This window comes from Atractosteus spatula, chromosome 1, assembly GCF_055471065.1.
Source record: "Atractosteus spatula isolate fAtrSpa1 chromosome 1, fAtrSpa1.hap1, whole genome shotgun sequence".
NCBI lineage: Eukaryota > Metazoa > Chordata > Actinopteri > Semionotiformes > Lepisosteidae > Atractosteus > Atractosteus spatula.
Window position 1 is genome coordinate 68731034 of NC_142706.1, and position 23160 is coordinate 68754193.

At 34.4% G+C, this 23160-nt stretch overlaps 1 protein-coding gene across 1 annotated transcript in view; it reads right to left on the bottom strand.

The window, feature by feature from the left end:
* ankrd50 (ankyrin repeat domain 50) overlaps nt 1-617 on the bottom strand; it is a 44007-nt gene extending 43390 nt beyond the window's left edge. The window contains exon 1 of the mRNA XM_088923961.1: nt 367-617. The gene's annotated coding sequence lies outside the window, so the exon portion shown is untranslated. The remainder of the gene's footprint in view (nt 1-366) is intronic.
* Between the last annotated feature and the right edge of the window lie 22543 nt (nt 618-23160).

Here is a 23160-nt window from a genome sequence, read left to right on the forward strand (position 1 = left end):
GATGGAATGGCTAAAAAGGAATAAAAAACAATCATAAGACTTTACCATTTGTTTCCACCCGTAAACAAAGAGTTTCCCCCTCCCTAGAACTGTCGCAAAATATTACCAAACTACTGGATGTTGTATTACAAGGCAAAGGGGCATGTAATACATTAATTTGGCAAACCTCACCCCCTTTTTTATTTTGCATTAGCCAACCACCTATCATCGTGAATTTCTTTATATACTATAAGGCTTCATTATTGGTATTTAAATTGCAATAGCACAGTCTCCCTAGACAACCAGCTCACATTATTCGAATACACAGCCTTTGTTACAACTGCTTCCCTTCTACTTTCGGGATGATAAAATTTTAATGGTTCTCACCTCTAACCGCGGTTGCCTTTTCTGTCTTTTTTTTTTCTTTTATCGTCTCTGTTCACAAATCAGCGGTCTGTTTCATTTGGGTCTGCAAAACGATCAGGAGTTCCGTTGCTTCTGTTGCGCTTATTACAAACCATTTATAAGCAAATGCTCCTTTTCTGCGCTCGGCAGTAACAAATTCAGCCCTCTTTTTCTGTTTGGTTCGTCTGTGCCCGTCTTTTCTGTTTCTCTCGCTCTCTTGCTGGAGCTCCTCCTGCCATCAAACACAGCCTTGGACTGAGCCGATGTCTCCTCCTCCAAACATCCAAAGCAGCTCCCTTACTGACTGACCGCAGACACAGATGCAGAACAACGGGCTCTTGGGATTATGGGAAATGTAGTTCCGTTTTAACGTTTGGCTCAGCTGACGCCTCAGAAAAAAAACCATTTAATGTTTTTATTCTTCTGTTGACGTGGAACTTTTTATTTTTTTTCGTAGCAGTTTTCTTCTGTAAACAAGAGTGTTATTAATTTTGGATCATCTTATGTCACTGATCTTAACTTAAACTGCAAAACATGGCTCTTTATGGCTTTAATACAGAAAATAAAAATATACTAAGGTATATTATAATAATATACTAATCATAATATACAATAAGAATACGACATTACTTATTGTCATTACTGTCATTATCTTGGTGTGTTTTATATTAATGAAGTAAAATGAGTGTGTTTAAATGAAATACATTTACCTTTAACTAAAATAGATTATACGAAACAGAACTAAAATATTATATGTTATATGAATAGCTACAGTCATTATTATTTCACTGCTAAATGAAGCCTGTTTCCATCTAGTACAAAGTGCTTTTTTTAAATTCAAAATGTACAACATCATCATGACTATGGCATCTCTACCTCTTAACATCTGTCCTGACCTTTTCATTATTGCCCATCTTGGTCACTGCCTTGATTCGTCTGTCATTTAGTCTTTGACAAACGCACCCGAACATCGTGGTCACTCTTTCTGAGGATAGATTGTTCTATGCCTTTTTGAACAGCTTGCAGCATTTTTATCTCTAGTTTCTTGCTTAGAGCTCAAGTTTATCTTTTATAACACTGCACATAGTTCTTCTATCCACTTCTTCGGTTAACCATAATTGTCCGATAGTTTAGAATTACCACAGTCTATACTTAGGGATAGTAATTCACACTTCCATGTGAGAAGTTAGTTCAGAGAGAAGCTAAAAAAGCTCTTAGCTCTGGATTGTGAATACCATACAGTATATTCAATGCTGAAATGCAGGTACCTTATTATAGACATCTCAAAACAGCAATTAGTTTACAAAGATCAACACAAGCATGCTTAGTGTTACATAAACTTCATGCAAGTTAAAACTAGCCTTGTGGTGCTCTGTTGAGTTTCCTGTTTTTTTTAGATTGGTATTCTTTACATGTATTCCTTCTACATGAACGTAAATAGTTATCACCTTCTCCAAACGAGTATGATCCAAAACCAAATGATCTTTAAAATGTTACTTAGCATATAAAACATAGGAATGGGTGCATGTCAGAGGAAGCAATTCAGCCCATTTACTGTAGCTGGTTGTTAGAAGCAAAATGACCCGAGAATCTCATATAGCCATCTTGGCAGAGAAATACACGTTATGAATTTGTGTGTTTGCAAAATAGAGTTATCCAGAAACTGTACATATAATTACCTAATGGGGTCACTTCAAACATTAATGTTTGAACTAATGGTCCTTTCAGGACTTCATTACAAGGGACATTTTGCATCCTTAACCCATGAAGCTTGTTTTACAATGCATTTCTAAATCACATCATTCATCCCTTTTTTTCTTTCTAATCCTTTTCTAGTTTATCTAGAGTTAGTTGCAGAAGTGACATCACTCCCTTCTAAAATCTAGACAGTGCAGCAGAGCTGTACCACGGCAGAGAACCCAACCTTTTGGTGTGGCGGAGTCTACTGAGTAGCGCTGTGCTTGTTCGGAGCCCGGCAGGGGTGGGGAGAGCTGCGTGTGTCACACTGTCAATCCAATTTTCATTTATTGCATAGTGACAGGGTTAGTTAAAATAGTATGGTTTCATGATAAAAGGTTGGCCTCAAGACCCGATAAGAAAAGAGCTTTGGGTGTTGTTTGTAAAAAAACAAGTTTGGAGAAAGTGAAAGAGTTTGTTTTATTAACCATCACTGAATTTGATTTTGATGAAAGGGAATACAATATTTTTCTTTGAACTGCACATATTCCCTATAGGGAAAAAAAACACTTTCAACAACTACATGTATGTGAAATGTGCCTTATCCTGCTTGTGTCTTGCTTGTGTAACAGGACTCATAATGTCTAACCAGCCTCTACTGTATGTTGATGAAATTCCTCTAATTTAAGAACGTTTGACTCCCCTATGCCACATGAGTTGTCTTCTGGGGTAGTGGATTTGGTTGTGTTTTGGGCTATATGGTTTGAATGCATGAAGATGTGTTTGAATGCTTTTTGGGGCTGCAGTTCATATCCATGCCATGACCGTATCTGTAGTACCTGAGCATGTTTATAGAACAGTGCTTCCCAATGGTCTTGGTGGCCCATACACCTGGTGGATATCATTCCATTCCATCTTAATAAGATAATAAATAAGCTTTAATTAACCTAAGAAGTTGCTTCCTTGGAATATTTGCATTTTGCTTCAAGCCAGAAGCTTGGGATTTGATTTAACTTAGAAAAAACAACATTTGAAGCTCCAAGATATTTAAGAACTGGGAAGAAACACTTCAGAGTAATCTTATTATCAAATTAATTAAGGGTTTGATTGTGTAACAGAGAGCATGGCAGGAAAAAAAACAACAGATGTGTGGGTTCCCACAGCAGCAACCAGCATCGGCAACCACTGGTATAGACATTCAAGTTAAAATGATAAAACCTCTCTCATCAGTCTATGATCTGGCTGCCTGATTACACATTTTTATCTCCATTATACAGTACCTACTGTACTACGTCCACATTTGTATTGTTTCTACTATGTGAAAAAATGTTTCTAGTTACAATAATTGAGATGTATACCAACTAGATAGATTGACAGAATATATAAATAATATTAGTGTCATTATTATGTTTTAATAAGGGACATGTCTGATTCTAATCTAGAGAAATACCAGATCACTAATGATATGCCACATCCAAAGTCTTGACATGGGGTAAGGTGTTGATATTCATGTGTGCATTGTATATATTTCTCTACAGGTGTTCTCTAACTTATATTTTAAGTGCCTGTAAACTTTCTTTTGTATGGGTCATATTGACCAAATATACACCCAGTTTCTTCCACTTTTGAAGAACATGTTTTGTTAGGTACATTGACGCAAAACATACATCAAACAGTTTCTGCAAGAAAATAAAATGTTGAGGCATTGTATAAAAAGAAACTCTTACAATATTTTACTGTATGTCTGTTAAATATCCTGTTAGTGAATGAAATCAGTGAGAATTTCCTTTCTAAGCTGCAGTTATTGCATTCTAAAACACATTTTGAAAAGATTTTCTTAAATGATAAAATCATCCTCTCTCTGTATGTTAAGAAGCAGACAAACATTTCACCCAGTCTACATTTGTACAATGGATTGTACAGTATATCTCTGCTTCTAAACAAGAAGTGTTTTTGCATATTTTATAATCACTCAAAATTAAACTCCATAAGCTAAAAAAGAAAATATTTCATCATCTTTATTTAACTTGGCACTTAATATTTAGCTTTGCTTTAACAATTTAGTTACTACATAAAATTATTGTATTTTTATTATTTTAAATTAAGATCTTTTTACAACATTGTGAAACATCGGGCCTACACTGTAGGTACTGAATACTGTATGTTATAAAACAGCAAAATACACAGTATACAGTATTCTTCACTTTTGTAAAGCTCAGAATGTTAAAATAAACTTAAATATACTGTAATTCTTCACACTTTCTATGAAAATGTTTATTTTTGTGTTGCATATTGGTAACAAAATTCTACAAACTGAGAAGTGTGCCAACCAGAGACTAAAATAAAAGGGAAGACTTCTATGGTAGACCTAGTAGTTTGAAAAGCTAGGATTACAGTAATTATAAAACACATGAGACTACTGTGTTATTATGAGCGGGTGTAATAGTAAGTGTTTCAATAGTGCATATACACAGGAATGAAGCATCTAAAAATAAAATTAAAATAAATTTGTATCAATTGAAGTCTTGTGAACAGCATTTAAAAATAACATCTGCTTAATTTTTATATTTCTGGATAGTGTATATTGTATCTTCTGTGATATATATTTAAAAAGGATAATGGGATTATAAGAAATATTAGAAATGACAGGACATTTATCCTTTGTTGCTGATTTGATTGCCTTATTTTATTCAAGGATGTCATCCAGCAATTTTCTAAAAAGATCTTATGAAAACTGTTCAATTCAGTTCATCTGTCATATGCACAAGTGCAATTAAATTCTTATTTGTTTTGCTGAAAATGTAAAGCACAGCTTTTAAATGTATTATCATAGCCTTTGCTTTATCCTTAGCAATGGCTTGAATTGAAATTAAGGACAAATAACAGAAAAACATAAAAGATACAAATAACAAACACACATAGACACCACCACACAACAGGTACAGATACACGGACAAGTGCAAATACTACAGAATATCTGCCAAGTGACACACAATACATCAGTAATGTGCCTTGAAGTTGCACAAAATCATTCATATACAAATTTTACATTGCACTACACCTTTCAAGCCTTTAACAAGCACTTACAAGAAATAATTTATATAGCTAAAGGATAAAAATATCTGAAATTACCATTTTTTTTAAATTGATTTAGAATTCCTGCCAGGTTGTAAAAGCTGATGCAGGTAGTAATTTGGAGGAAAATGATCAACACTACACCAAAACGTTCTAAAAGACTTTCACTATGCAGGCTGATGAGAGATACAAAATCACAGCCATTGCACAGCCTAGATGCTGACTTAACAGTTTCCTTGAGCTGATATTTATCATTTTGTAATGTAATATCAAACCTTGGAACTTAGGCATGCTCTCAATAATTGCTCGATAAAACTGAGTCATAATATCCTTCAGCATACCAATATGTTTCAGCTGGCTGAAAAAGGTGGTGTTCTTTTTTCTGTGAAATATTAATATCCCTATATCATCCATAAGAGCATATGATACGAAGACATACTTTCAAAACATTAACAACCTCCTCTCCTTAAAATCCTTTGTCTGTTACAAAAAATGGCCTTGTTCTAAACTGAAGCTGCTTGTGTAAATAAATAAAATCTTTAAAGATGTGTTTAAGAACTCATACGTATTGTCTAAAAATAATAATAACATTTTTGTTAAATTTTATTTTAAAATATTGTGCTTTTTTAATTAGGCTATTCCAATGCTTGACTAAATTTTATTAGCATAAAAAAACTGACTCTTCAAAGTTTCTTCAGCTTTTATATGTAGTGTCTTCTTTACAGGGCTAATTCACTGACTGACCATGCAATGCCTAGGAGGCATAATGCCACGTTCTTGTGCAGGTTAGTCGGTTAACTGGCTCCAGGCAGAAGCCATGAGCAGAGGTAATGGTTAAATAGGTCTGGCAAATAATTGCACACAGTTAAAAAATAATAATGCAGAAAATAACACCTAGAAATTATTGGGCACAATATTAGAAAAGGTTCTTCACACTCCATATTCTAATATACATTGATACTTTACTCAATGGCTGCATATAGATAAGAAGTTGGGTAAGAGGACATTTTCAGAAAGAAACTTTTCGTGTTCTAACATTAGTAGTCAAAGAAGAATGTTCCACAGCTGAAATGTTGTGTTTATTTTCTTCTCTTTTCAGCATGTACAGTAATAAACCTTTACTTGTTCCTTTGCAGCCTACACATGCTGACACTGCTACTTACTTCAAATACTTTTTATGTAATATACATCTCGGTTGTTTCTGATGTCACCCTAACCAATTTCAATGAAAAAAAAAACCCTTAACTTTATCTCTTTTTTGTCTCATTAACTCGCCCATGTGTTGCAGGAAACTGTAGTCATAAATTATCTGTAATTTGGCCCTTGTAAAACTTTAAATACCTGTTGTATAAAACATATTCTGAAATAGCACATTGTTATGTCTTTATTCAATGCCACTTAACTCCACACCCTGTAAATAGACGTATTTAATTTTTTCATAGCAAACTTATCCAGCTTTATCTTCTTTACCTAATTGATACTGTCAGTATATCCAAGTGAATTTGTTAGTTAATCTGAACTCAGGTCTGCACCTGTCCTTAAACTCTTTCAACACCATGACAAATAAAAGTCTGAGATGGAGGGTTTAAAGTGACAGTTTGAGCTGATTAAGTAAAATTGGTCAAGGATCTGAAGTTGGAACTCTTCTGTTTCCTTAAGGGTTGTGTATACTATTTGTTGGCTTAGGTGCAAAGTCCTGGTTTTAAACCATAGGCAAACAACATTTAGAGACACATAAACAGTGGTAGGTAGTAATGCACATCTTGAGATATGGAGTTCTATAAAATATATTGGGAATTTTAGGGTCTCAGACATCCCAACAAATAAAGACTCAATAAAAGTGTGGTTTTCTTAGTTTTCATAGACATATAATGAGACTGAAACTTATTGTCAGCCTGTATACCTTTATTTCTGAGGATAAGTGAACCAGTAACCATGGATTAGTACAGCATAGTAGCACCTATTTATTGCTATATAACAAAAAATAGCACCTGTCTTAAAGGTAGATCTCAGTGATTGCTTTATGTTCAAACGTAGAATAATCATTGGTTGATTCATAATTCTCTTTTAAAAACTCAAAAGCAATAGTATATTTACCTGTTATAGACTCAGTTTTTCACTTTCAGTTATTTTATTATAAGAAAAATGCACCCAAAAGAACCTGACTGTTAAATAATGGGTAGAAATTTCAAATACCCAACATTTTGAAGTTCTAAATCTTTATTATCTTTGCAAAATCTAGGTCATCAGCTATCTTATACAATAGCTAGCATTAGGAATGATCAGGATATGTAATTTAAGAAAAGCCAGACTTCTATAAGTTAATATATTAATATACTTGCAGTATTAAAATCTTTACGGCAGTCTTGTTAGTTTGTCTTTGCTTGATACTACCTTAGGTATTGATTTGTCTCTCCATTAGTGAATGGCACTGTGATCCTTTCTTGGCAGCTCTTCAGCTTCATAAATCTTTTATGTAAACTGGCTGTTCATTATTGCTGTGTGACTGGACCTAAAACCTAATGTAAGCTTTTTCCAGCAAAGTATATCTACTAAAGTTAGACTCCTCCTGACAACTAAAAGTGGAATTAATTTTCTCTATGAATCTTGCCAAAATAGCTACAGTATCTCTGCAAGAAAAAGAATGTGTTATGATGAGGGGTTAGGACTGGACAATTTAAAATGCTAAAAATCCCACTTATGTTTTTAAATGCCATTTGTAAGAATACTGTTAACAAGAAAGAGGGAAAAATCTCTCTCCTCCATGAATGATATTTCCACATTTCAAAAGTCACTCCTAAATCCTTTTTCTGAATATTTCAAGAGTGTTGTCTTGATAAACAAATTTAAGCTTTGTTACTAGGTAAGTATGGGCAGTATGCATGGTGTTGAAGCTAAGCATTGTAGAAAACAATATTTAAAAGTACTCTGATCAGATTAAGAAATGACCATATACAGTATGGTCACAATGTTTCTGAAACCAATCATTGTATTCTATCAGGTTTGGAGGAAACATGCAAAAAAGGACATTGTAAGACTATCAATTAAAAACAAACAAAAGGGAAAAAAATGCCAGGACCATTAAAACGTGTGCAGTTTGTTTTCTGACCAAGTTGTAATTGAGACTGAAACATTTTACCGCATCTAGTTCAATAGGTCTTGTGTGATATTGATCAAGAGGATTCACATTAGACTAACTAAACATACCCATCAATGTGCTGGCAAGCTTAATTTGAAATTGAAACATCTTTGAAGTCTTACAGATACCCTCTTTGAGGGTATTTTATCACAAGGGAGTTTTCTTTACAATTATATTATTTAAAAAAACAAAAAGTTTTTGGCACAGTATTTTACAAAGAAAATGCAATGGATCTTGATATATGCATATGAAGCTCATATTTTAATATGTACAGATGGAAAAATGAAACACAACATTTTTTGGAATCGAAATACTATAGTTATAGTTTACGTACGTTCGCAATAAGTGAAAGCAATACAGCTTGTGCAGTGAGGCATTGCAACTTGCCAATCACACAAAAGCTTGTTAGGTGCACTTTTACCCAGCGAGGTCCAGGTGGAACAGTGCCTGATCAGATCACCTTTCAAAAAAGATCTTAATTCAAAGCTTAGTTCACTGCAAGAAAAAGGCCACACTTAGTCAGTTTTCTGTGAATTGCATTATGCCTCGAATGTCACCAGAAGCAAGAGAGAGGGCCATTGGCATGCTGCAGGCAGGCATGCCAGCGTTGCCAGACACTATGGAGTAAACCGCTCCACTGTGTTCTGACTGCAGAGAAGGTTTCAGCAGACCGGCAGGACAGACAATCGTCCAAGATCCGGTCGCCCTCGAGTGCCACACCAGAGCAGGACCGACACATCAGACTGGTCCATCTGAGAGATCGTTTCAGATCTGCCACCCGTACTGCTGCTGAAACTGCCGGCAGACACAATGCCCGCATCAGTGACAGGAAAGTGAGGCTCCATGTTGTATGCCTTAGAGCAAGGCAATCTGTCAGAGGCCCTCTGCTCACACCTCCTAGACATCACACCCGACTGTCTTGGGCCAGATAGAGGCTGCGATGGACTCATCAGCTGTGGCATCAGGTCCTCTTCATGGATGAGTCACTCTTCAGCCTGTTCCATGCAGACGGGAGGGCCAAGTTTCTGCACTGCTTTAATCTGTACTGGATTCCTACAGTACCTTCCAGTGCCTTTGTCTTCCATGCTAAATCAGTGACATTCCTTGTTCTGGTGATTGCAAATTAAATTTAAATGAAGGCAGTTTTAAACAATGTAATATAAAGATTAAAATGTTCTCTACTAACTAATAAAGCTGCTTGAACCATGGATTTAAGAGTTATAACTAATGGCTTATGTCTGCTCCCCATGTACTATAAATTATAATATAAAAAAAGTAAGGACATTGTATTTAAGTAATGTGTTTTGCATCTTTATGTCACTCCCTTTCTGTGTATTTTGTACCAGTACGTTTAGAAAGTCTGTAGGGTGTACAGTATACAGTGGAACAACTACAGTTTGATGGAATTCATAGCCTTAAGAGAAAGTGATCCTGAAATGGTGACTTGTTTTGTAACTCTAATCTTGTAAAGGTTTGACTTGAACGTACCTACTGTATGCTCCCTTCTTCTTCCAATAAACAAAATATCTGTTTTTTTTCAGTTATACAGGATATTGTGATGACTATGGTACTAAAAAGAAATGTGGCAACATCAGCATGAAGTCTTTATTTTGCAAAAATAGGTACAGGTTTTGCTCTGGGATTATCTTGAATTTCATCCATTTATCAGTTTGACAGTTAAGTGCTCAATGCAGTTTAGCTTTAACATTGACAAAACACTTAGCTGAGAATAGCCTGTACTTTGATAACAAAAGGTAACAGATAAAGATGCTTTGTGGTAAATAGAATTTATAGAGCACAGTTTTAATTTAGTACCTTAGCAACCAGCAAAAGGTCATTACTTACAAACAAATTTAAATTCCAAGCAATTTCCATAGGTATACTCAACATTATTTAACAGAAACAAGCTGTTCCTCATTTGTGCCTTCTAGCTTTAGTTTGTGCTACAAATATATTTTAAACTAATGCAATAGCTGGCAGTTTTACTAAACGTGACAGCTCAAGAGGAACTAAATCATCCTAGCAAATCAAGCAAATTTGGATAATTGCAGCAATTTTCTTCATGCCAGCTAAATACCAACTGGAAAAATCTCAGCCTATAAAATAAAATGGATTTGGGGTCATTTAAAAGTGCAATAATTATGGGCCTTTTCAAACATGCAAATATGGATGCATGCCATATGTACTGTACTGTAACATCACTTATCAGTCAATATATTTTTAAAACTAACAGGCCATTAGTTCTCTGTAATCTTGGTTTTACAGCAGAATCTATACACTACAGGAGTGTCTACGGATAAAAGGATGATTTTGCTAGCTAAAACAAAAATGCATCTTTTTTTTAATTACTTTTCTTTTTGCAAGTATTTCAAAAGTATTATTTTCCTTATTTTGTGTATTTCAGAATGTGACATGGTTATCCTCAATTATTCTGGTAAATGCTCTGCCCCTTTGGATTAAAATTTAGATTCACAGGAACATATTAAGTCTTTTTACTTTTTTGTTTATTTTTGCTAACCGCTATAAGCTGATACAATATACAGGCATATATAAAACTATTTGGAGCGTTAATAAAAAAATTACTGTATTTGCTAAATGTTCTATTGAAAGTACAAATTTATAGTTAAATGACTATTAGATTTAATATTGAGTAAACAGCTATGGAATAAATGTAAAAATAACAAGCACAGATTTACAATACAGTGGTGCAGTGGTTAGTATTGCTGCTTTGCAGCACTGGAGCTCTAATTCCTGGGCTGCTATCTGCATAGAGTTTGTATGTTCTCCCTGTGTTCATGTGGGTTTTCTCCAGGTGCTCATGTTGCTTCCCACAGTCTAAAGATGCTCCAGCTCTCCCGTGACCATGACTTGGATGAAGTGGTTAGAAAAATGGATAGATGAATGGTAGTAAAAGATTTTGACAAATACAGTATGTTTGGAAAAATCATCATGCAGTATTTTGTGTGACAGTCATTTATTGTTAATTATTGCAAGTTATTATATAATTTAATCATTTTGGATTCAATTATATGCATTTCATTCCTAACATATATTAAAAAAATGGAAAATTGTAATTATAAAATGGCAAAGGCGGTAAGCACTAAGGAGTAACAGTTTTAATAGTGTTAAAAAAACAAATCCTAACCAAACGACAATGCGCACAATTATCAGAATGACTCAGTTTACTAACAATGACTGGACTATTGCTGACAAACGCAGGAGAAAACACTTGCTGCAACCAGCCTGTTTCAGGATTGGAAAACCAAGAAAAACCAATAATTTCTCTAAAATGTAGAAGAAGAAATGTTCAAACAGCCTGACAAAATCCTCAGTTTGCTGCAAAGATCCATCCATCACCAGAAAGCTGGTTAATGACTACAAGTGTGACAGCAGTCAGGAGCCTATCCAAGAAGCTTACTGTAGGACAAAAGAGGTGACTACACCAGCCCCTCACTACAGTAGGTATTGTACAGAAACAAGCACACATGAACAGTTTAGAGACACTAATTAATCATCCAGCGTGTCTTTGGAAGGCAGGAGAAAACCAGAGCAGCTGGTGAAACCTATATGGGATGGACATACAAACTCCATAAAGTTGGTACAGGTTCTGCTGTCTGGAACTGAACCCAGGCACTCGGCCACCTTTAACAGCCACAAGATAAATCAAGATGCTAACTTTTTGTTTAAAGCATTACACAAAAGAAAGGGATTGAAATTTTCCCCTGACTTTTTTAAGCAAATAATGTAGTCAGAGAAATCCAAAATAATAAAACACATTTTCTCCAAGAAAAGGACGAAAGTGGATAGAAGTTTTTAAGGGGGAGGCTGTGTAGTAGTTGTGTGATTGTTTTCTCTTCTTTGGGCATTAGTAATATTTGTATTTTATAGTGGAATTAAGTAACACATCAAGATGCAAAGAAACACTGTACATTAAAATTGTATCTAGTGTTAGAAGATATTCTAGCAGGACAAGACTGCAAGTCTTTAAAGTGTATGAAGGAAGTTCTGCAAAAAAGTAAGATTCCAGTTCCAGATTGCCCATGTCTGTGCCCCAGCTTAAATCCCACTTACAGTAGGTGTGGCATATTGACTTAAGGGCTCCCATTGCAAAGAAGTCAACTCAATGCTGTATGTGTTGAAGAAAGGGCAAAGATATTCCTGGAAAGATGCCAGGAAGAATTTTCTAAAAACAAATAAAAATTGCAAGCTTTAAGGGAAGCAAAGAGTGGAAACACAAAATACTAGGGTGACATTAGTTTTATCATGTTTTATCATTTTTTTTCTATTATACAAGCTTCTGTATATGAATACTGATTTTAAAACTCTTATTGTCCTTTTATTGCTATGGCATTCAAGGACGAAATGTGTTAATGAAATACACACCTTTCCTGATTCATACTGCAGACTGGATTCATAGACTAAAATATTAAATTAAAACTGTACATTTGTAAAAATTGAATTTCCTTTACTAATATCCACATTCCTTTGATTTTTGTTATTAGACATTCTCTACGATATCTCTATAATACTCTGGGAAATGTCTCTTAGTTAGCTATAATGTAATAACAAAAATAATAATATTTATTCTACAGTTTCATATATGTCAAAGCAACTGAAAGTGTTTTACATAAAATAAAAAAAGAAAGCTACAAAAGGCATATAAAACACAAAATAACATTAGAAAACTTCAAAATGATTATTAAAAGTACTGAACTAAAATTAAATTAGGAAATTTACATATACATACTTTCAAATGAGATTTAAAACTTCCAGTAGGGGGAAAGTCTCTGAAAGACTTCCATTTTCTGTTGGCATTATGACAAAATGTACCCTCTCCTTGGATCTAGGTTTTTCTCCATTGACACTACACCATTACTATGCATATCACCAATATGTGTTAAAGTAATAAATACAATTCAAATGCTGCAATTTAAAATGTTCTTCTTTTTCTTTTATTATGAGAATTCATGGAGCAGATTTCTAATATTTATTATATGCAAAATAAATTGCATGAATGGAGCACATGATCATATGTAACATAATTATGTTTCATAAGCAATTGAGTCTGCTCCACCTGGATCCAATTAAGTTTTGTGGGAAAAGTTTCAGAGAAAAATCAAATTGCCAATCAGCAATTGCAGCACCAGAAAGAATAGGATTCTCAGCAAATACTATTGTAGGTTTGAAGTCCTTGACAGTTCAGAATTGATTCTTCTTTAAATTATGATCAAAAGATACAAACTGTGAATCTACTTACAGAACAACAAATAGCACTTTGTGTCCTCATTGAGCTATTTCTTAAAATGAAGCGCCAATCTCATCACAGGCTTCCAGGAACATTTTTTGTTTCCAAATTGTCTCATTTAGGGTTATTTACCAAAATCAGTGATAGATAAAAACGTATTTTGCATACTAGTGCCAATTTAGATTTGAAGAACGATATCACTTAATTTATCAGTTTTATTGGATAAAACTGAAGAACAGCCTCCAAAAGTGACTTTTTTTCTAAAGGGAATCTAGAGGCATGGAACTGTCACTGTTCTAGCAGAAAAGCTGCAAACAGAAAAGTAATAATAATAATATAATGTGCATCTGTAGCAATAACTCATTATAGTTTATGTACAGTTTTATAAGCACATCCTGTTAATCTTGGAGAAAATAAATTTTGTTAAGTGCTTTTCTGGGCTGAAACATTTGGCAAAATTAGTATTGCTACAGTTATAAAGACTGAATAAAAATTCTAGAAATGTGAAAAGAACAATTCTAATGCATTTATAAACATTTGTGCAAAAAAGCAAAGAGTGAATGGAGGAGACAGTTTGTTATCCATAGGAAATGAATGGTGGGTATCAAATGTCAGAAATGCCCTGCTGTCCCTCAGCAGGTGCATACTTATCACAAAGCGTCCAGTATTCATTGCAAAGAAGGGCTGGCAAAGCCACACTTGTATGATCCCCTAAGGGTGTGGACCAAGATAAACCAGTTATATGAGTAAAGTAGTGTATTTAAACATGATTCATTAGTACTGCTACCTTCTCCAAAGAAATTGTTATCCATTGAACAAGCCTTGCGGCTTTCAGAATCTAGAAAAACAAAAGCATAATTTCTCACATTGGAGTGTCCTTCACACTGGGTCAGTAATTGACTCTCAAGAGTGATGCAATGCAAAAGGAATTCTAAGCCAACAGTTTGAAACACCAGAAAGGTAAACCACCTAGAAAAAAATAGCATATACCTGTATAGTTTTGACCAGTATGTTAAAAGAAACACTGGGCAGCACCTGGCTATGAAAGAAAGAGCCTTTTTTGGACTTCCATTCTGAATAAGCTCCCAATAACTTAACAGACATGCTAATATAGCACAAGACTTCTGGTAATTATTCTTGTGCCCTTGTAAAGGTCTTGCTAATGACATTATCACTTCAATCAAAAGAGTCTTTTGTACTATATAAATTGATTTTATCGAAAACAAGATATCCTACTTGACAGTTCCTGTTCTACTGCAGCCCCTCTGAAAATGTTCATCAATAGACTACAATTAAGTGGCACTGTAATGCTTCTCTGAAAATAATTCAAACTAGTGCAGTTGCTGTTAGAATAATACCTGACTTATAATGCAAAGTAATGGTACTAGAATAGATGGACAATGAAAGTTAAGTTAAACTTGCATGATTTCACTAAATTAAGTAAACTAAAATATAAATATTCCTAAAACGTTGTAGCAAAATTATCAGTTTCATACAATGAACAAAGCACTGCAAAGCATTTAACTGAGAACCTGAATGGTAGTGGTTTAAATAAATAAGAAGCAATTAGTGTTCATCTGTAAACTCTCACATATGTTATTGTGTAATTACTAAAGCAATACTTAACTCTCTGAATTAACTCTCAAATTTGGATCTAGTGGATATTTTGGTCCATTGCCATCATCATTATATTTACCATAATAAACATTTCATAAATATTAATTGAATGCTATTAACACAACAACTATGAATGAAGAGGTGGACATTTATACTGATGAGTCTACACACAATTGCCAGCTGGTCTCGACTGCTTTTTCAGATAGGGGAGTCCAATAGACTGTAACTAACAACTGCATTTTAAAATATTAATTATCCAAGAAAGGTCCCACATGTTTAGATGTCAAGAGATATACAGATACATGGCCTCTACTCAACTGATGAAGAAATCATCATAGTGTTTACACAGTGCTTTGGAAAACTTGTCAGAATGTTCTATGTTGTCCCATCTTTTGAATTGATGTATACACATTTTTAAATTTAGTATTTAATTTAAAACCTGAATTCTCAAGCAAAGGCTTCTAAGGATAAAATAAGTCTGGCACCAATTACACCCACATTTCCTTTTGGGTAAATCTGTACCTGCCTTGCACACTGGCTTAGTGCACATTTTGTCTAGTCTTCTTGGCAGATTTACTCTTAAGTGGCTTAAGAATCACTTATGAACAGCAGCTTAAGATTTTTCAATTATTCTGAAGTAAAGACTTTGACTGGCTCACTCAAAGACATTTACTTTCTTATTCTTAAGCCACTCCAGTGTAGCTTTGCTCTTGTACTTTGGGTTATTGTCCTGGTGAAAGGTAAACTGACCCAGTGTTAAGTCTGCAGCAGGTTTTCCTTTAAGATTTGCTAGTACTTTACACTATGTTCCCATCAGTCCCGTGCTTCCCAGTCCCTGCTGACGAGAAACAGAACAATAACAATATTGTTTCCACCACCAAGCTTGACAGTAATGATGATGTTAACTACAGTAAGTCATGCACTATATTGGAGTTGAAGAAGTTCCAATTTTGTCTTTCAGACCTCAAAATCTTTTGTCATATGTTTAAAGTAATTATATAAACACTTTCTTGTGAACTACATGTGGGATTTAACATGGATTTTCCTCTGCCATACAGGACAACTTTGTGGAGTGACTGGGATATTGTTGGCTCATGAACATTTTCTCTAATCTCAGCTATTGAGCTCTGTAGAATTTTGAAAGTCTGACACTTGCATCCCTTACCAGTTTCCTCCTTGTCCTACAACTAAGTTTGAATGTAGGCATTCTCCTCCTGATCTTAATTATCCATTTCAACATGTTCTAAGAGACATTAAATGTCTTTGAATTTTTTTCACCTTTCTGCTGATCTGTGCCTCTATACATCTTACATACATGTTGTTATGAAAGCTCCTTGCACTTCACAGTTGAATCTTTGCTTGAAATTCACTACCTGTCAGAGGGACCTTACAGAGACAGGTTTATTTATTTTGAAATCATGTCAACCACAATTATTACACACAGACAGAAGCCACAAATTGTTTGGCTCATTACTCTTCAGCACATTAAATATTTACTTCAGGTTGTGAAAGTAATTTTGACTTACAAGATCTAAAAAGAAAAGGTCTGCCCTGTAAAACAAACATTATGCTCTTCTGTCTCATGTAAATTTCCTTTAAGAATTACTAATTATAATATAGCATTCCTGAAAAGAGAACACTTACATCTGTTACAGCCTTTTTAAAATGCAAGCTTAGTGATTCTTTCACATGCTTCATGTCACGGATGTTGGAAAGGATGAACCGTGGAATGGCAGGAGAGTGAAAATAGACCCTATGCGTAGCGGCGAGACGGGAGTTAGCCCGGGCTCAGCTGTTCAGGAAATGCCATATAGAAACCTTTGCCCTCAGGCCATGGACAGGAGTGACCTGGTGCTAGGCGGGTCTCAGGACATCCGAACCTCAATGCTGACCAAGAAGCAGAGCAGAAGCAGGAAGTAAATAGGCTACACAACAAGACACACCAGGAAGACATGAATAATCACAGGGAACTAGGAACAGGACATATGTAGAGCGCCCTCTAGGTGTACTGGGTGTGACACTACAAAATATGCCATTTATTGTGTTCAGTGACATTCTATGCTAAATTTCACAACAGGCTTTCACCATGACAGTTGAGTCAAATATCTGAGAAGAAACATAAGGTAACATTAATTATAATAATAATAAACATTAATTTACATTTCACAGCATCATAAGCTAGGCAGTCAGGTTGTTGAAGTTGATATTGTCACTTCTATCAAATAATGGCTGGAAGAGTAACAAATATCACCTTTTCTTTTTACTTATTAAATTTATTTAATGAACAAAGTTATTCAACACCAACTGGCACTGTGAGAAAAAATAATTGCCCAATTAAATCAACCCAATTAAAGGGATAATTTAGAGTCAGCTGATTGAACACAGGCAGGCTTGATTACAGCCAGCCCTGCTCAATATAAACCTCACTTAATTTGACCCTTACCATCAGGGTCAAGTTGCCAGCACAAAGATTCAACAAGCACATTATGACATTCCTGAAAAGATCAGAAAAAACGTTGTTGATATCTATCAGTCTGGAAAAGTTACAAAGTCATTTCTAAGGCTCTGGGACTCCACTGAACCACAGTGAGAGACAATCTCCAAATGGAGAACACTTGGAACGGTAGTGAAACTTCCCAGGAGTGGCCTACCAGCCAAACTTTCTCCAACAGTGCAGTGTAATATCATTCAGGAAGTCACAAAGGATCCTAAAAAAAACATTGAAAGAACTGCAGGCTTCTCTTGCCTCAGCTAAGGTCAATGTTCATGACTCCACAATCAGAAAGAGACTGGGCAAATGGGAGAGTAGCAAGGTGGAAAAAACTGCTAACCAAGAAGAACATAAATGCTCGTCTCTCATTTGCCATTAAAGCACCTGGATGATCCCCAAGCCTTTTGGGAGAATGTTCTATGGACAGATGAGTCAAAAGTGGAACTTTTTGGACGACATGGGTCCCATTATGTCTGGTGTAAAGCAAACACTGCACTCCACAGTAAGAACATCATACCCACAGCCAAACATGGTGGTGGTTGTGTGATGGTGTGGGGGTGCTTTGCTGGCTCAGGACCTGGGCGACTTGCCATAATTGAAGGAACCATGAATTCTGCTCTGTATCAGAAAATTCTTAAGGAGAATGTCCAGTCATCTGTCCATCAGCTGAAGCTGAAGCGTAGTTGGGTCATGCGGCAAGACAATGATCCAAAACACAAAAGCAAGTCCACATCAAAATGGCTGAAAAGAAGCAAAATTAAAGTTTTGGAGTGGCCTAGTCAAAGTCCAGACCTAAACCCAATAGAGATGTTGTGGCAGGACCTGAAACGAGCAGTTCATGCTCGAAAATCCACCAATGTTTCTGAATTAAAGCAGTTCTGCGAGGAAGAGTGGGCTACAATTCCTCCACAACGATGTGAAAGACTCATATTGAATAATAGGAAGCATTTGGTTGCAGTCATTGCAGCTAAAGGTGCCGCAACCAGTTATTAAGTGCAATTACTTTTTTACACAGGGGATATGGGTGTTGGATAACTTTGTTTATTAAATAAATGAAATAATCATAATAAAAAAGTGTTATTTGTTCACTCAGGTTCCCTTTATCTAATATAAGACTTTGCCTAAAGGTCTGAAAACATCCAGTATGACAAATATGCAATTATAGAGGAAATCAGAAAGGGGGCAAATACTTTTTCACAGCACTGTAGTAGTGCACTGCAGTATATGAATGTATCAGAACAGTTTGGAAATAAGGGAATTATCTTGAATCAAATGAATGTGAATACCATTTTAGCTTTCCTGGCTTCTTTAAGCAAAGGCTTCAGGCAGCTGCCAGGTGTCCACTATTTCTTTCACCACAATTTAATTTAGCACTTGTAGTCTAACCTGCTCGAGGTCACACATTAGAATGACTCATTGCAGGTCTCATTTTGTTACCATAACGTAGGGCAGTTTAATGGCATGTGCACCCAGTCTGCACACTTTCTGTTTGCACAGGTTGTAAAACTACTGTGGCCAAGGTCATATGATGCCTTTTAATAGATTTCTGAAGTCAACAGTAAATATATTACTTTATGGGCAAGTAAATACAGCCTCAATAACAAGTTATATATTAATGTTGTATATATATTGTCAAATGAAAAAAGTTAAGACTATTTTCATTTCACAAATTCGCAAATGTAAAACCCATCAATAAATCACATAAACCAAGTATTTACTGTATACTGAAATTAATTACACACCTGGTATTCAAGCCTTTATACAATAAGTAAAACAATTACATTCATTTACCTGTAGCTTTTAAATTGTAGTAATTCTCTCTTCTTTGTGAAGAATACTAAAACTCACATTATGCGTTGCAATATTTGATAGATAAACAGTAATTTGACACAAAGTTTGAAAGAAATCACATAACAGAGAAGATCTTCCTCATTAATACATAAAGGTATATATATTAAAGACTAATTCAGAAAATCTGATCATGTTATTTGTGTCTTGCTTTACTTATATTATTTTAGGCTGTTGGTTCTCAATTATATATCTGTGATTGTAATAAGCAATACTATTGCTTCATCTCAAATACTGTACTTTTTAACTTCTTCCTAAATAACTTGTTACCTTCCTCAACAGGAGGAACTGAGGTGAGGAAGAGAATTAGTGTGGTAATATATAATATTATCAGCAAACTACACAGCTGCAATGTTATTTGACCATCTTGTAAATTTATGAGCAGTCACCTTTCAGACATCCTTTTAAAACTTAGATCATGTCATAGCAATTTTTACAGCTTTGGAAAACAGGATTTTTACTAGAGATGGGACTAGCTTTAAGAATACCTGCAATGATTAAGTTCCATCATGTGTTTCTTGTGAGTTTTATTTGAAATGATTTTTAAAATCACATAGATCATATGGATTAATTAATACGGAATTAATTAACAACACCAAGCAAGTAATTTATATCACAATGCTATTATGTACTACATATCTACTGTGCCACAAACCTGTGTATCAACTGAATATCAAATATCATTTTTTTTTTAAAAGTTGTTACTGTTTTTTTTTTCCTGGATAACTATTTGCAGGTGAGTGTGTTTTATTTCAAATGTGTTTTTATTTAGTACTTGCAGTGCCGATGAGCAGTTCTGATGCTACATCATTGCAATAGCTATCAAAACATATACAAATAATTATAAAATGTGAATGAATTTTGATTTGTACTTCAGAATTTTCCATGTAACAGTTACAAAATTCACTCCGAAGAAGTTATTAAATTAACTGATAATGACCTTTCCATTTAGTACAACTAAAACTCTGTCTTGAACTCCACAGTTGGTTACGTGGTTGAAAAACATTGCAGTTGATTTAGGCTTCATGCATTCTTTGATTAACCTTTCTCCCTGTCACACGCACTCAGAGCTGCACAGGCCAATGGGTTCAAAGTGGTTCAAGCAGACAGGGGCTTTAATGTGTTTTCCAGCACTTGCACACTCCAATGTTTATCTGGCTAGATTCCACGTGAGGCACATTATTACATAACAATTTAACTTTAATATACTTCACCTTTTTAATAAACTACATCTTTTGGAAAAATTTAAGAGCAATAAAGATAATTCGATTGTTTTTAATTTATTTTTGGAGATCTAGACTGTGTGTGTTGAGAAATGACCTTTGGAGTGACATCTCTTTGTTCAGCAGACATCTCATTGTTAGTTTTAGCCATAAGCAAATTGTCCCTTCTGCAATATTACATAGTTTTGGAAACATTGTGAGACAGAGCAGTTTTAAACTTAAAACCACATGTTACATGATCCTGTTTAACTGTTTCAAATAAATTAGTAAAATCATCTTTTTTCCAATGATCTTACTCTGGTTTTGTCTGCATGAGTGCATCTGGTTAGATGGCTAACTTACTAGCATAAACTAATTATTAATGTTAATATAGACAGTTACTGACACAATTTTCCTCCACAAACTTTACAAAAAACAACATAAACTAAATGCAAAAAAAAACATTTCAGAAGAAAAATAAATGGCAGGATTATGTTTCCCTTCAAGTGAAAAAAAAAGTTAAATATATCTTACAATTACAGGATATATTTAAAATTAACTTTCTTGTTTCTTTGATGTTAACCTGATATTTTGATGTAATTTAACACAAAAGTTTCTGATCAAGACCATTTCAGAGATATTAGTTTCTGTATATAAATGTGTATAAAAATATTACCATTATTACATCAAACTGCACAGTAAAATACTATATTTTCTTACAAATGGATTAAACAAAATGTTACATAAAACTTCAGATTCCACAAATAATAAATTCATAATACCACCATATAAGAACCTGTAAAAATTTTCTACACAATCTCTCTTAAAAAACTAGATAGTATCATTTCCACAAAATTATCATCTACAGAATTCTGTATCTGCATCAACATACAGTACTTCTTGTGCAATTATAGTAAAGCCTGGCCTAGCTAGATATGCAGCCTACCAGGTGGTTGAAATTGTATGTTGTTGGAGAATAGCATTCATTCTCCAAATTCCTTCAGTACTCTTTTGTCTTTTATTCTGTGGCACATTACTTAGTGTTCTGAAATTAAAGATATATTAAGCCATACAGCAGTAGTTGTCAAAGAAAATTAAAAATGCCCAAGCCTGGACATCATTCTGAAGGCAATTTACACAACATGCAACACTGAATTAGTTTAAAATGAGAAATTCAATTTAAAAATGTGAAGCTGAGGGTATGTATTTTTAGCCAATGTAACATTGCCTTTCTGGCTCTTGCAAAAAGAATCTCACAGACATTTTCATTTGCACTTCAAACATTTGAATTCTGGAAGGATAACCAGAGACTTTATTTGGAAACCTTCAATTAAATTGTACTGTAGTTCTTCATGCATTATACATTGACTGCACTTCATAGTGTAACATAATGATTTGTAAAGCCCTTTGTTGTTCAATATGAAAAACAGCTGAATTATTTCTTTATATTTCTTATAGATATTTTATAGATAGGTATATTGTTTGGCTGAGCTCAAATTTAAGTACATGTGCATATCTAAAGTGAATTAAAATTAGCATAAGAATTTGTTCATTTATGTTTTTTTGGCCTATTATATTAGTCCCTGTGATGTCATCAATTTCTTACTATTTTAGTCTCTTATTTAATGTCTTCAGTTAATTCTGTGAGAGTGAATGACTGGATATTTAATGTGTACCTAAACTACATATAATACATTATTATGCTGAATCTGTTGCAAACACAGACGCTGCATTTTTTATCTAACAACGAATTCTAATTCTTCTGATATAAGATTGTCTCATAAAAATGTCTCAACTCTTTAAATGTTGAGTGGAAGACATGGTTAATGTCACTTGCCTTTGATGTGAATCAGAGAAGTCCATACTCTGCACTTCACCTGTATGAGTACAGAGGTGATCAGCAGCAAAGACACATTTGGTGAATCCAGATTAGGGGAGTACTGTATATAATAAAAAAAATGGCAAAAGAAAATATATAAAAAAGATACTTTGATTTAATAACCCAGTTTCCCCCCCTTTTAAAAATCTGTGATAATTCAGATTCATAAAAAAAACATTTTTAAAGGCAAAATTGGTAATGAAATCTGAGGACCTTGATGATGATGATTATTGTATTTGGCAGGCATTTTTATTTAAAGTGCATTAGACTTAAAGTATATTGCTACCATAGGTACTTTACCTTGAAGAACCTTACTCAAGGGTACAAGGACAGACTTTAAATCACTCATATGGTAATGTGCAATAGAAAAGAAAATAACATATTTCAATGTTTACAGCTGAGATGACTTCTTCACCACTTGGATTCCTGCCTTTTGTCTATTTTATTGATCCCTGGGATGCATCATTTAGAATACAGAATGCTGGACTTTAACAAATACTCATAAGCAGTTTTCATTTTCCATGTAAACCTCTGCACACCAATTTCCCAGAGCATTTTGTAAGCATGAATGTTTAAAAAAGACATTGTGCAATGTAAAGATTT